The sequence below is a fragment of the Euprymna scolopes genome, chromosome 18, assembly GCF_053919585.1.
Source record: "Euprymna scolopes isolate OS-2025 chromosome 18, ASM5391958v1, whole genome shotgun sequence".
NCBI classification, from domain to species: domain Eukaryota; kingdom Metazoa; phylum Mollusca; class Cephalopoda; order Sepiida; family Sepiolidae; genus Euprymna; species Euprymna scolopes.
Window position 1 is genome coordinate 38,534,497 of NC_136499.1, and position 15,561 is coordinate 38,550,057.

Genomic DNA, 15,561 nt, shown 5'->3' on the forward strand with positions numbered 1-15,561 from the left:
TATTATCTGCTCTAAGTACTTTCAATGTCTTTGTGCAGTACTTATTAATACTGTCCAATACCTAAAAGCGTTTTTTATCTTGCTCTATAGTACAACTTTTTCTTAGAATATCTTCCAATCTTTGGGAAAATCAAAATTTGATTCTGAAAGCTAACATGTTGAATTTCCTTTGGGAGTGGGAATACACACATTTTTAAGGTTTCTTCTTCAACGGGAATTTGTAAGTACGCTCTATTCAGAGTTGATTTTGAGAATATTTTTTCTCCATTTAGTTTCGTAAATACTTTCTCAGGACTTGGTAGCGGGTAATGATGATACATTAGTGGTGCATAAACTCAGTCAATACGTTTTCACAGACTCTAATATTCTTAGATTTTTTCTTTACATACACGGTGGGGGCTGCCTACTCACTGTAGGTGACTATCGTAAAAAATCCTGTTTTACGAGTCTGTCGCAGTTCATCGGCGATCTTTTGCATAGAGGCATATTTTACGCTGTTTCTTTTTAAAAACTGAGGTGACATTATCTTTTAATTCGAACTTGGTCTCTATTATTGTACAGCGACCTAATTCATCCGAAAAATTAAAAAAATACATTACGGAACGACCTTTCCAGGTATTTTTCTCAGTTTTCGCTGTATCGTTACCCATTATTTGACAAAACACAACCTGTCGAGTCCCTGAGTTTTAATTGTTGGATCCATTTCGTACTAAAATGTTATTTGTGTTTCTTAACACAAACATATTTGGTTTTAATATATTCTCCTTCACCACTACGTCAGTAGTAATGTCATTTTTGAATTGTATTATTTCTCCAGTTACTGAACAAGCAAATGTCTTGGTTCTCATCATCCGTGATTTTCCAATTTTGCACCAAATATTTTGCATTATAATGGGCACATCCGAACAACTTTCAAGTTGAAAGCTAACGTCTTTCCTGGATTTTTACCGTAACGTACGTCAGTACATTTCTGTCCCCCGCCTCCTGAGTTTTCCTTGCTTTTACGTAGCTACTTCGGGCTACTTTTGTTCTGCAACGTGAAGCTTGGTGTCCGTTGCATCTGAATAGATCACATTTCCGGAACTGGTGTCGACACTTATTCTGACATGTAAGTTCTTCACATCTTTTGTTTGGGTAACAGGAAAAATACGGGTTTTTTTTAGATTTTTCCTGAAAGTTATGTTTGGCTCCTGCTTGACTGTTTGGAGAGTAAGATATTTTACTTCGTACATTTCTAATGTGTGCTTCCCCTGCCATTTCTTATTTTTTGAGTTATGATTTTCCGAGATGATTCTTTAGTATATCTCTGCCAATTATTGAAGGGTTATATTTGACTCCCTTTGGAATCTGTTTATTACCCGGCGTCTGAATTTAGCGTCCAATACTTTTAATGGAAATAAGGACCTTAAAGTTGGCCGTGAATGAGGATAGTCTGATGTCGTCACAGTGTCTATCAACGACTTAAGCTAATGTGGGTTAATCCTGGCATTCTTTACGGGTCAGATTGATACATTTACATCTTTATGAAATAAGCTGGTGTTCGGACACTATAATTCCATCAAAGATTTAACCTCCTCATCTAAGGACAATTCGTTTTTTTTGGGATGATGTACTCCGCAAACTTGATATGTTATGTAGCTCCAATTTTTTGTCTGTCTTTGCTGTATCGTTATTTTCATGGTAAATGCTCAACTGAGTTCCAATCTGTAGTCTCCTTACCAAAATTTCACAAAACTACTTTACTAGCTACACCCACTATATATGATTTCCTCCACTCTCTATCTTTATGTAAATCTTAACGCAGATTCCATGAACAGAGTTTCTTCCCCAGTTGTTGAGTCGTCTTCATAAATAATCACATTTTACCCAATTTATACCATTAAGCTTACTCTATGACTTGCAATCTATCCTGAATACGTCACCAGATCTTCGAAAATAGGCTTCAAAATTCAGGAACGCGTGAAATGTGTTTAATGCTGACCTGATCGTGGTATGAAAAAAAATTCGTTACTTTCCTTATTTGATCTTACTGGAATAGTTCCAATTACTCCCTTGCTTGCGTCTGCATTTTCAGTATTTTTCGTTGAATTCCTTTCTTTCGTCTTCTTCTTTTCTTTCCTCTTTGCTTTAGTTTCTCTCAATTCCTCCTTGTCTATTATATCCTTCTGTGCCTTAACCTGCTTTATGTAGCAGCACCATCGTTAATTTTTCATGTCGGCTGTTTTTTTGTTAGTTTTTGTTTCACTTTATTTTATAACGGTGCGTTTTTTTAAAAAATTGTTTATACTTTAATTACATTTACTTGTAATGTATGAGATTCAAATTACATATTTTCCTTCGATTAGCTAGATTAAAATCATGTATCTCGTCTTGTGCGCATATGTTTTCGACTATGCTGATTAAGAAAACCGTATTCATCTTATGGTTTTCGAGATATAAATACCTTTATTATGCACTTTAAAACAATTACCGCCAGATTTGTTGTATGCGCGAAGAACAAATCTAATTCTATCCGACCGACCCTGCCATCCTCCTTTTTGTTTGTTTATAGTATTTGCGGGTAAGTATCCAGACACCGATTATCAAGGTGAAATTTTGTGAAAATCCTTTGACAAACGACCTCTCAAAATTGTGCGTCGATTCCGATAGCCGTTATGTTTAATTTTATACTTATGGTATTTTCTGTGGAGTTTACTTCTATTTTCCAGACTAATTATCAACACAGCACATACATCGCCTTTTTTACGTTTTAATAGGAACAATTTTACCTTGGCTAGACCTCAAGTCTTTTGTTAAAATTGACGACTTTTATAGGTTTAAGTCTATGCTGATTAAGAAAATCTCATTTATAGTTGGCAGACACAAGTAGTTTTCGAGATATAAAAACATGTACCTGTACTTTAAATAAGTGGCCGTCAGATTTGTACACATGCGCGAGGAATACATCTAATTCGATCTGACCGACACTATTCCCATGCCATTATTTTTAGTTTAAAATATTTGCGGGAGGTTATTCTGATAGCAGTCAGCAAGGATGAATTTAGAGCAACTATTTGAAGAGGTGTCTATTCCGATAGCAATTTTTAACATGAGGAGCAAAGGGGATGTGCAACAACAAAAAGCGTATTTTTAAAATTTTACGATGGAAGCATGTATCCACCGGGCAACGCTGGTTATCAGGTCCTGATAGTTATTGATATTAGTCTATATAATATATTGTTTTGATTTTATTTTGGTTATTTCTTATGCATTTCTTATGTATATTTAGTTTTTTACTATATTAAATGTATATATTTTGTTTATTTGATTGATATGTTTATCATTATTGTTTTAATGTCTTGTTTGAATTATGTTTTTATTCCAATATTTAATTGATATATATATATATAATATTATAATAATAATAATAATAATAATAATAATAATAATAATAATAATAATAATAATAATAATAATAATAATAATAAATAGCGTGATTATGTGCCAACCGTACATATTTTGCTATATATGCATATACAGTAGGCCCCCGGGATACGACATTACAAAGTAATAACAAAATACAGTACAGTATATAATACACATGTATATATGCAAATAACACTATACACCACACACTGTAAGGCCGGGAAAATACCGTAACCATGTACCAAAACATATTATTCAATATCTCTACCTGAAAAATCGTATCCTGGACAAGCGTATCCTGGGATTCTACAGTAGACAAGATTGCATCATATATTCCTACTCCTATATATATTCTACTATGCGTAAATTAGAATAGATAAGATTTGATTTACAGTACGAAATATCTTGGGATAATGATTCTCAGAATATGACGGAGGTAGTATATTTATTTTTAAATGGGTGCAATAGAATGAGATATCTTCAATAAAGCCATTCTAAAGTGTTGGCTAAATGGAGATTGATGGCGTGTATAGACACACACACACATACACACACACATATATATATATACATATATATATACATATATATATATAAATACTTATATAAAGTAAAAAGAACTGAAAATAATTTAGTAAGTGTATGGAAGAAAATAATATATATATATATATATGTGTGTATATATATATATATATATATATACATATATATATATATATGTATATATATATATATATATAGATATATATATATATATATATATATATATATATAAGGAGAGGATAGTTAAGTTTAAGTCTGTTGTTCGTGGAAGATATTTTCCTTGATATTTGCATTAGTTCCGACATACTAAATGGTTACTGTTTCAAACTTAAGCAAGGATGCTGATGTGAGTAGTCCAATTGATATTGTTGCATGAAGTGGTGCCTTTCTATGAACAGGAAATACCTGTGTTCAAATGTAACTTTCCGTAAATGTCTGGTAGTGCTGTCAAGATGTGACAATACATTGCAGGTTATCGTCAATAGTGGTAATAAGGCATAACCTCTTGTAATAAATTGAGCCATTATTCATGTAGCAGGTCACGCGGGTGAGTTCGTAAGGAGGTACGAGTTTGGATGAGTTTGATCTCAAGGTGTTCATTATAATAACCTCGCAGACTGCGATGGATATTTTGTGGTCGAGGAAAGGTGGTTAAAGAGGGATACTTTAATGAGGCTGTTTTGTCTGCTTCTTTGTATATTTTTTGAGGTTAGATATGGCGAAATTACGGCAACACTTTATTGAGAGGATTTGATGAAGTCAGTAGGTTGTTGGATTTCGGTGGGGAGCATATCTCCTGTATGCGAGTAATTTTGGCATGCAAAAACTGAGGAACTCTTTAATCGACTAGCCATATGTGAATTTGCTACCAAGGCTGCCACAGTAAATATTTCCTTTACAATTCAGTATGTTTCAAAACATTTTCATCAATGCTGAGGTATCAATCAAGGAGAGTGAACTGGAATTGTCATATTGATACACACACACACACACACACATATATATATATATATATTTACATATATATATATGTGTATATATATATATATATATATATATAGGATAACTAAAACTCCAAACAACTTCACACACACGCTCACACACACAGATATACACACACATAGACATATATATATATATATATATATATATATATATATATATATATATATATATATATATGGGTGAGCGTATGTGTGAGATTGTATGTGTATGTGAAATTGTTTGGAGTTTATTTATCCTATATATATATATATATATATATATATATATATATATATATATATATATATATATATATACGTAGATATATACAAATATATATATGTATAAATATATATATATATATGTAAATAGGTATGTATGTGTGTTTGAGGGTGTGTGTATAACCATGGAAATTCGACAGACACACACACACACCCACACCCACACACACACATATATATGTGTGTGTGTGTGTGTGTGTGTGTGTGTGTGGATCTGTGTGCGTGTGTGTGTGTGTGCAAACATGTCTTCTGAGAGTTTAGGGTTGCTTCTGCATATATTTTATAGTAAGGCACCCTCTGAACAATTTCCTGATATATGTTTTCTTCCGGCAAACATGTCGAACTAATTGTTTCTTATTTTCTCGCCTTCTCCTGCGCAACAATATCTTCTCTCGCTTATCGAATCAGTTGTTTTTCCCGATCTGATTTTCGTTTTATGAAAATCGTTTTTTTCTTTTTTGTTGCAGATCATCTACTAGTACGTCAGTTGTGTACGGATCCAAACAAGGACAGGCGCCTTCTATCATGTTTGGAAGTAACATAATGTTGAACGAGCTAGTCCAGAAATGTGTCCCTGCACTAGTCGCGTTGTATACTGACCAAAATACAAGCCCGGATGGCAGAGATCTGCCCAGAGTGATGAAAACAAAGTTTCAGGCCAGGGTTATAGTCTTTGGTCTGCTTTCTAGTGAGGGTCACATCATGCCACCTCACATCATTGAAGTCGGATATAAAGTCAACACCAAAATGTAGCTGGGTGTTTTGAAGTATGTGTTTATCCCCTGGTGCAATCAGGTGCCCGCTTGCTAAACTTGAGTGTGATAGCACGGCTTGGCGCCAGGCCACAATCCAAAGATACCAAAGAAGAGCTACGATTTCTTCTCTCACTGCCCCCTTTTTTATCCGACCTGAATCCGCTGGACTACAAAGCAAGCCCGATTGCCACAATCCGCATGATATTCGCCGTACTCTCGCCGGCGCTTGTATGAAGAGGGACTATCTGCTCCGGATCTGTATCGAGGGTGAAGATGACTATATAAAATATATGTCGGCCCTATTACATAAACAAGTTACCTTAATTAATTTTTCAATGAAAGTTTTAAAATAAAACTCCAGTGGTATTTCATTTAGGGAGACAATTTTATCGTTCCACCCAGTATATAGACCATTAGGCCGCAATATACGCTTAAATATTATAGTTTAATACTTATAATTCATTTTCTCTATTAATTCACATAATGTACTTAATGTGTAAAATTGGTTTTCAATTTAAAATAAAATGACTTAACTGCTATAAGTTAAAATCGAAAGGAAAATATTATACACTCCAGATATAGTCGTTATAGTTTGAATTATCGACAGATGGACACGAAAACTTTTAAAAAACATTTTACTAATTATTTTTATTTGAACAATTTGTCTTCATTCTCTCATAGTATATTTGCGATATATTGCGTGTATGTATCAGTACAGGCATGCAGTCGCACACACAGACATATAGTCACGCATTCATGCACACACATATATATGCATACGTGTAAATATATATATATATATATATATATATATATATATATATATATATACATCCTTTGAGATTTGAAAACATAATCACTCGACCGCCGATCGAGTGTGAGGGAAAATTTACTCGCCCAAAAATATTTTTACTCGTCCGACTTTATGTCTTTGTTCCGTTTAATAATAGTAAATAATTTTACAACAATTCAAGACTTTATCGTGTGTAAAATCTAACAAGAAAATATTTATTTAACTCTTGCAAATAAACTATTTTATTGCTACAAACATTTCAGTAAATATTCAACAACACGTTAAAATACAACATCAGTTTCTTTATATAGCATCATTCATATTATTGTTCCATAGAAATAAGAATCATTTCTTCGGATGCTTAACGGAACGATGCGTTTTTTCCTCTTTCAAATGTTCGTCTTCACTTTTGTAAGCATGAAGTGTAAGAAAATTTCAAAATCAGAAAGCTAAATGAAGCCGACATTTTGACCACACGCCGAATGTGTAAATTTGACTTCTTGTTGAGCTTCAGTGTGACCACTCTTTTTTCATTACGATATTCCAACTGTCTCCAAACTAGAGATGAAAGAATTCACAAATGATGAGACATAGGTCATTCTAAGTCACCGCATATTTGAGAGTCGTAAAATAAGTGAGTTTTCTCGTTTCTTTATTTAAAGAAATTTTATCGACTGGCCTGCGAGGGATTTACGACTTTTAGAAATTTCTAATCGACTATAGCGACCGGTGGTGTAAAGTTTCCAAGTATTTATATATATATATATATATATATATATATATATATATATATATATGTATATATAACTGCACAAAACTTTATTATCGCAATTAAGAAAATAATTTTTGTAAACATGATGATTAAAGTTGTTAACACACAGGAATAAATAGCAGGCAATAGGTTTTGCCCGGACTTGTCTAGAACTCTATCGAGATATTTTTATGATATAAAAAAAATCGCTTGATACAGCTCTTCACGAATGAGGACGAACCGTTCCGTAGGTTTTTATCTTCTTTATTATTGTTTTAGTCTAAGACATACACACAAACAGAAAGATACATACACGCACAAACACACATACACATCTCTCTATCAATCTCTTTATACATATATATATATATTTTAAAGAGCATATATATGTATCAAAAAGTATATATATATACATGTATTAAAGAATGTATATATATACATATATATATATATATATATATATATATTAAAGGTAGCGTACTTAAAAGAGAAAGAGAGAGTTCTTCGTTAGACATAAGTATAATGTTAATAAATATCAATAACCAAATGCTTTTTTAGCCACGTGTATTTTGTACGGCATATTTCCTTCTCTTTGCCTGTCTCTCGATCCTCCCTCTCTCTTTCTCTCTTTATGTACACACACACGCACACACACACACACACACACGCACACATATATATATGTATATATATATATATATATATATATATATATATATATATATATATATATATATATATATATATATACATATAAATTTCTGTTCTGTATAATTATTCATCGATCGATCTATGTTTTTATCACTCAAATAATAAGTCAGTTAATATACATTTTAATGAATTCATCTCACTTACAATCTAAATATCTATATGCTTAGTAGATCCTCAATATCTTTAGTAGTTACGCTTTCATAATCGCAACAACACGCGTTTGCCGAGATATTTGCTGATAACATTGCATGTGTACGTTTTTTTTTTTCTTATAATTATTCCGGCAATTAAACAGAGAGAAACGCCGGAGTCGCATTTTAGTTCGATGGAATAGAATCTTACACGGTTGAGTCTAAAGAGCTAAATATACCTAAATTACTAGAGAGAGAGAGAGAGAGAGAAAGAGAGAGAGGGGGTAGGGAGAGCGAGAAAGAAAATAGTGGCGAAGAAAGAGACTATAAAGCGAAATATATAAGGAACGAAGAAAAGGGAAAAAATAAAACAATATCAGTAAAAGGAAAAGAGCAAAGATGGAGAAAGAGAGAGGTCCAGTGAGGGAAAGACAGTGTGAGAATTAGATAGACAGAAAAACCTGCAAAGGTATCGATAAATATATCGATGTAATGGTGGGGATATATAATGAAAGAGAGAGTGACAAAATTAGATCGAGGAATACGTTAGAAAGAGAGAGAAAAAAAAAAAGAATTAAAGCAGTGCACAAAGAAATTACATACAATTTACCTTTACCATTTCAGTCTCTCTTTTTGCGTTTCGCATAATAGCACAATTTAAACCAGATAAAACAGACTTCAACTATCTAAGTTGTCAGCACGTGTCGTGACACCCTCTACGATATTGTAAAGCACCTACACCTACACAATTCTGTCAATGAAAAAAATCAGCTATATATATATATATATATATATATATATATATATTCATATATATATATATATATACATATATATATATATAATACTTTAATTTAATATAAAAATATAATTTGTCCAAACTAAAATATATTATTTAAACGAAGAATACATTTGTATTGTATTCAAGGTTCAAATAATTAATTTTTATTTTGAAAGACTATATTTTTTTATGGAAATTTAAATATTAAAAAAAAAAACAAGTATAAATTTGATTTGCGCTTTCTATATCGCTTTTTGGCTGGGATTGTTTTATATAAAAATATTTCCTCCTAAAATATTTTTTCAGACTTGTTTACTCAGGATTAAAAAATCTGCGTATCTATTCCCCTCATGATTCCAATATATATATATATATATATATATATATATATATATATATATATATATATATATATATATATATATAAACTAGCAAGCTTCCCGACATAGACGGTCGCAATATACGCTTAAATATTATATTCCGATAAATGCGGAGTTTGTATTTATTATTCTACTCGCGGTAGGGATGGGGGCGGTTTTTCCCGGTTGTAAAAAACCTCTTAAATATGATATTTAAATTTGTTCAGGTTTCGTATATATTATTATAAAGTCGTGATTTCAAAATATAATAATGTTTGGATGCCACCAGCTAGAATCGACACCGAAATCAAAACCGTAGTATATCAGGCTACTGACGTTACCACTGAACCAACGGGGTACGGATGTGAACTGAATTAAACATCTATTAAAATGAATATACAAATATATGACAATTTTGTAAATTTTGACCCATTTTTTACCTCCTTAAAATATTTTTACCGACTATAAAATGACCGTCCATAAGACGTCCAATCATTTGTGGCTCCTATCACCGTCATGAGATTTTTAGTTTCGGAAGAGATATAGTTTGAAAATATGAAGACAGACAGATATATATCCTTTAATATATTACATTATATTGGACCCAATATATAGTAATAACATAAACATTTAAATATAAATGACTCGTGCGCCACCACCAAGAATTGAAACCTAAACGTTTAGCTTACGATTTACTTTTTCCTTTGACGTAAATTCGCTACTGCGCTAAACTATGTAGATATATTTGCTGCAAAGCTTGTGATTAAAGCATTAACCATTAGCTATTACGTAACGCATGTATATTCGTATTGACGTCGTTCGAACTTTACCTGGCAAATTCGCTTTTTTTATTTTCACACGTTTGCACCGATTTTCCACGGGTAAAACCCAAATATAAAGTTTGGCATGGGTTTCAATACTCTACATATTAAGATACATGTCTACCGACTAAAAGCTGACAGAGGAGTCTGGTAGGCCAAATTGTTTAAATATATATATATATCCGCATGCATAAATATATATGCGTTTACTATTACATTTTTACGCAAAAATTTCGCAAGTATAAATCATGTAGAATATCTGCATTAATATAATTACACATAATAGTCTACTAAATATGATCATCCTATGAGTAAACAGAAAAAAACCCACTAGGGAATTAATTACAATGAATGTTTTTAAGTGCATGCAAATTAGCTAGATCTTTTACAGATGAATGCAATTTCACACCTCTCAACCTGAACGAATCCTCAACAGGTCAAAGCACAGTTATCAAGAGCACATCTCCTTAGCGAGACACAGGTTGAATCGCCTACTTTTCTCTCTGTTTCTCTCGCTCCCCCTCTCTTTCTCTCTCTCTCTCTTTCTCTCGCTTTACCCATTCCATATATATTCCTGTATCTAGTTAAATGGCTAAATCCCCCACCACCTTCTACATTTTATTAAACCTTAGAACTCGAAACTCGAAATTGAAAGTACTTCCCTCCCTATCCCTACCTCTCTGTATCTTTATCTCTCTCCCCTTCCCCTCCCTATATACAAAAATTTCTATCCGCACTATATACTCCCCCGATACCCACAACCACCTACTGTTTTTAAACCCCAAAACTTAAATACGTCCGATCTACATCCCCCTCTCTTTCCTTTCTTGTTTCCCCCATTTTTCCGTTTTTCGCTTTTTTGTACCCCTTCCAATATCATTCTTCGAAATCATAATACCCATTTCTGTAAAGTCTGACGAGGTTACTGGACTGTTTATACGATCCGGCAACCGAAACATGTGTAACTAAACAGATAAAAGCGGTAATAAAAAAAACGTATATATATATATATATATATATATACACGCATATATATATATATATATATATATATATATATATATATATATATGCGTGTGTGTATAAGAAAGTTACTTTTCTATTAAAATTTAACTGAAAAACTACAACAGAAATAATATCACATTTGGGGCGTTTAAAACTTACAAAAAAAAAAAAAACAGACGTATGAATAAATGTATCATTTTATTTAAAAACACGATCATTTACCAAAATTAATTTTTGTTTATTTCCAAGCAAATTCCTCCGCTGTATGTTTATTTTAATAGTTGATAAAGACGTACACTTTTTTGTATCTTAGATATATCAACATGTATGGTACATCAAGAGGAAGAACGTCATGATTCGTACAATACCATGTAAACCTTGAGCAATGCGTACTAGCTGTTTACTCCCCTCTGATGTCACAAAAGGTTACCGTATAGGGGATCGACGAAGTTTTTCATTTTTATCGAAATCAATCTATCATGGAGAAAGAAAATCTGATAACAAGTTAAGCATGCATGGTTCCCTGTGAATGCATAGTGAACGAGGCATAAAAAATGACTACGTTCAGCATTTGCCCACCCCAAATATAGCCCCGAAATTCTACTAGGGACGCTAAATCAAGGTTAAAATGAATAAACGGTACATTTCAGGCCTTCACGTATGTAAATTTTTATTTTGTACAATGCAAAAATAGTATGACTAAATCCATCATTTGTCCCACTCCATTTAGTCCCAAAAGTTCACAAGGCCTTTACATATTTAAATTTGAGTTCTGCACCATGCAAAACTGTTAAATAGACATACACAGTAAAATAGTCTAAAAATGGAGTGTTTTTATTTACCCTAAAAGAACCCCTGGGGTACACCGAAGAGTTATCGCGAAATATAGACAAACAAAATGTTATAGAAATCAGTTAGTTACAACATTTCAGAAAATTTTATATTTAATCCAAAACATCAATTTCTTTAAATAAACACAAAATTTTAAATTTTGGCCATTTTAACCCGAAAGGCACGTCAAGGGGGCAAATTCGTTATATTTTTACTCATATCATGTTTAATATTTGTGCAAAATTTAAAAAACTTAAAGGCGTAGTTCTTGAGAAAAATGCGGACAGATGAAGGGATGAATTGACGAACAGACAAGGGTGAATTTACAGATCCGTCCTCCTTTTTCGGGATGAAAGAAAATGATAATTAATGAAAAAAATATCCGATGAGTTTGTAAGGAAATCCACTAGTGGTAGTATAACAAAAATCACGCAATTTGTAATGAACCAGCATGAAAGTAGAAAGCCTCCAAAAACTGTCTTCAGAAAGACCGGTTCAGTGAGGTAGTGCGCATTCTGGTCTAACCTAATGATAGCAGAGCATTAGAAAACTTAAAAAATTCCATATTTCATACTTTCAGGTTATTTTTCATATTATTAGTTAATTCACAAAACGGTACCGTAATGTGTACATTTAAACTTCCAAATTATACTTTTTAATAAATTAAAGATTGAATCAAAAATGAACGTCACGCTAGCCATGCCTATATATATTTGTTGTCAAATGACAGTGAAAAAATAGAATATTTGGATTATTCGACACTGCTGTCTACGCAGATGTTATTCACAAGATTTCGACCTATGGATTTTGCCTACTCTTCTCACAGTTTTGTTTGCGAGGTCGGAATGTTTATATCGAGCTTAGGAATCCATAAGAAATTTCTAACAGAATGTTTTAGTTTATCCACGGTGTAGGCTTCGTCTTGTTAAACAAATATCCGTAGTGAAACGAATAGATGTCAGAAGTGATAATTTATGTGACAGTATTGTGTATATGCACACACACACACACATATACACACACACACACACATACGCACATACACATCTTTATAGATATATATAGATATGTGAGTGTGAGGGGGGTTAAAAGAGTTTTTCCTCCTTTATTTACGTGTCACTTACTGTGATCAATCTTAGCCTTATTGACATGATAATGTAATAAAGTTATAATATAACTTTAATCCATTATCTCCTTATTCTTTCTAATTACAAGCTCCTCTTAAGCCTGTAAATCTATATCTATCTGGGTAGCCTGTTTATTTCTACTCTGGAAACTCCATTGTTTTCAAGTTAACTTTATCTCTTTTCCCCTCTTTCACTCTCTCCCTCCCTCTCTCTCTCTCTCTTTGTATATATATATATATATATATATATATATATATATATATATATATATATTTACTGATCCAAATTTATATCTCTATAGATATTCAAATATATATATTAATATAGTTATACATATACATATGCATATATATATATATATATATATTCTTCCTTATTTTTTACTGCATATGCATCCGACGTAAACAGCTTTGTTCGAAAAGCAAGTTGCGCAGCATGTGACCAATAAGTTACTTTCTTTTATCTTAAGTAGATCAAGAAAGATACTGTAAATCAATACCAAATTGCTGGAGCGTGGGTAAATGATCATGTCATATTTGACGGGTAATATCCGATTTACAATTTTTAATGAAAGCACTAATATGACCTTTCACAGATTAACAGCACGAATCGATGTAAAACATCTACTTCAAATTGGCTTTATGTAGTTCTTCATGCCTTATTCGATAACTGATCTGATAATATTCCATGGATCATGATATACGTTATGGATATAATCGGCATTTATTCATAAGTGCTGGATTTTTTAATAGATGCTAAGACAAGGCATTGATTTATTAGCTGGGCGGACAACATATTAAATGGTGGTCGAAAACATTGTTTTCAAATTTATTTAGACCATCATTATATTTATACAAAGCTTTAATTAAGCTTTTCTGTTAAAATCCAAGCTAAAACATATATACACTTACTCACACATACATAATACATATGTGAATATGCACACACACACACGCATATATATATATATATATATATATATATATATAGAGAGAGAGAGAGAGAGAGAGAGAGTCATCCGCATGCAGTACTCATTCGTAGCTTATCAGTGCGGCTACACAAGCAACTACCTCAAGTCAAGGTCGAAATCCGACCGCCCAAACGATAGTCGGAGCTTCTAACCTTTGCGCTATTCGATTGCAGCTAAGCAGATAGTGAATTAAAAATGTTTTCACATTGTCCAAATACTTACTCTCATTTTTTTTTACACAAAGCGCATCGCTTAATACACTAATAGTAATTTGTCTATCACAATATGGTAAACGCAAGATAGAGAACATTATTGTCGTGTATATACATATATATATATATATATATATATATATATATTTATATATATATACATATATGGCTTGCTTGCAGTGTAATTCACTTGCATTTGTGTTATATAGGGGTTCCATTTTAAATGTTTACAAAACACATGATGTCTTATTAGAAGTGAAGCTGTATCTTAGTGTGAGGGATGTTGTAAGACTCAGAGAGAGAGAGAGAGAGAGAGAGAGAAGTTGTAGAGACTTAGAGAGATTGTTCATGTTAGGAGAGATTCTTATATATTAAATGTTCATTCTTTAGATGTGTAGATTGGAAGAAGAAAGCTCTTTGAGTGATGACATAGTGTTCAGACAGTTCGGACATTGTGTAGACATGATGATGTTGAGACGTGTATGTAAATACATTTTATAACACAAACATATAATACAATTTCACTTTACCTTTTCGTAAGAATCATAAGACAAGACGAGCTTTACAAAACACATGATGGTTTATTTCGTCACACGGCCGTGTTTCCATCACCAAGAATTCAAGTTTCACATTTTTTTCTTGAAGTGACGTCTCGCTTCCTAGACGACTGACTCCCTCTGAGTTTTTTCACTGACTGACTAACTCTCAAGCTTTTTCTCTATTCCTAGAAATTTATATTTTCCGTGACGTCATACACATGTTAAAACATGTGCCTTCTTTCACGTTTCTGGACATACGTGTCCAAAACTTTTCCTATTTCTACGAAAGGAATTTTAACCTATATTCAATATGTTAAAAACATTATCGTATAAGCTGCATTCTTTCAATTTAAAATTTTATAACAAACTTGAGAGTTCACATTCTTTCCTTGAAATATTTATCTATATTCTAAACAAATGTTTGTTTTACATTTTTAAATTCTCACACGTAATCTATTTCTGAACTAAATTACGAGGTTCGAATTTGTCTATTGATATTTCATTTTCATTTTAAACTAAATTCTCCATTTTATACTTACATGAAAAGGGGACAGCCCTTATC

General features: G+C 32.2%; 1 long non-coding RNA gene across 1 annotated transcript in view; it reads left to right on the forward strand.

Moving 5' to 3' along the window:
* Positions 1-6,736, forward strand: part of LOC145297584 (uncharacterized) — a 36,437-nt gene extending 29,701 nt beyond the window's left edge. Inside the window, exon 2 of the long non-coding RNA XR_013870275.1 lies at positions 5,681-6,736. This is a non-coding gene — a long non-coding RNA (uncharacterized LOC145297584). The remainder of the gene's footprint in view (positions 1-5,680) is intronic.
* The last annotated feature ends 8,825 nt before the right edge of the window (positions 6,737-15,561 follow it).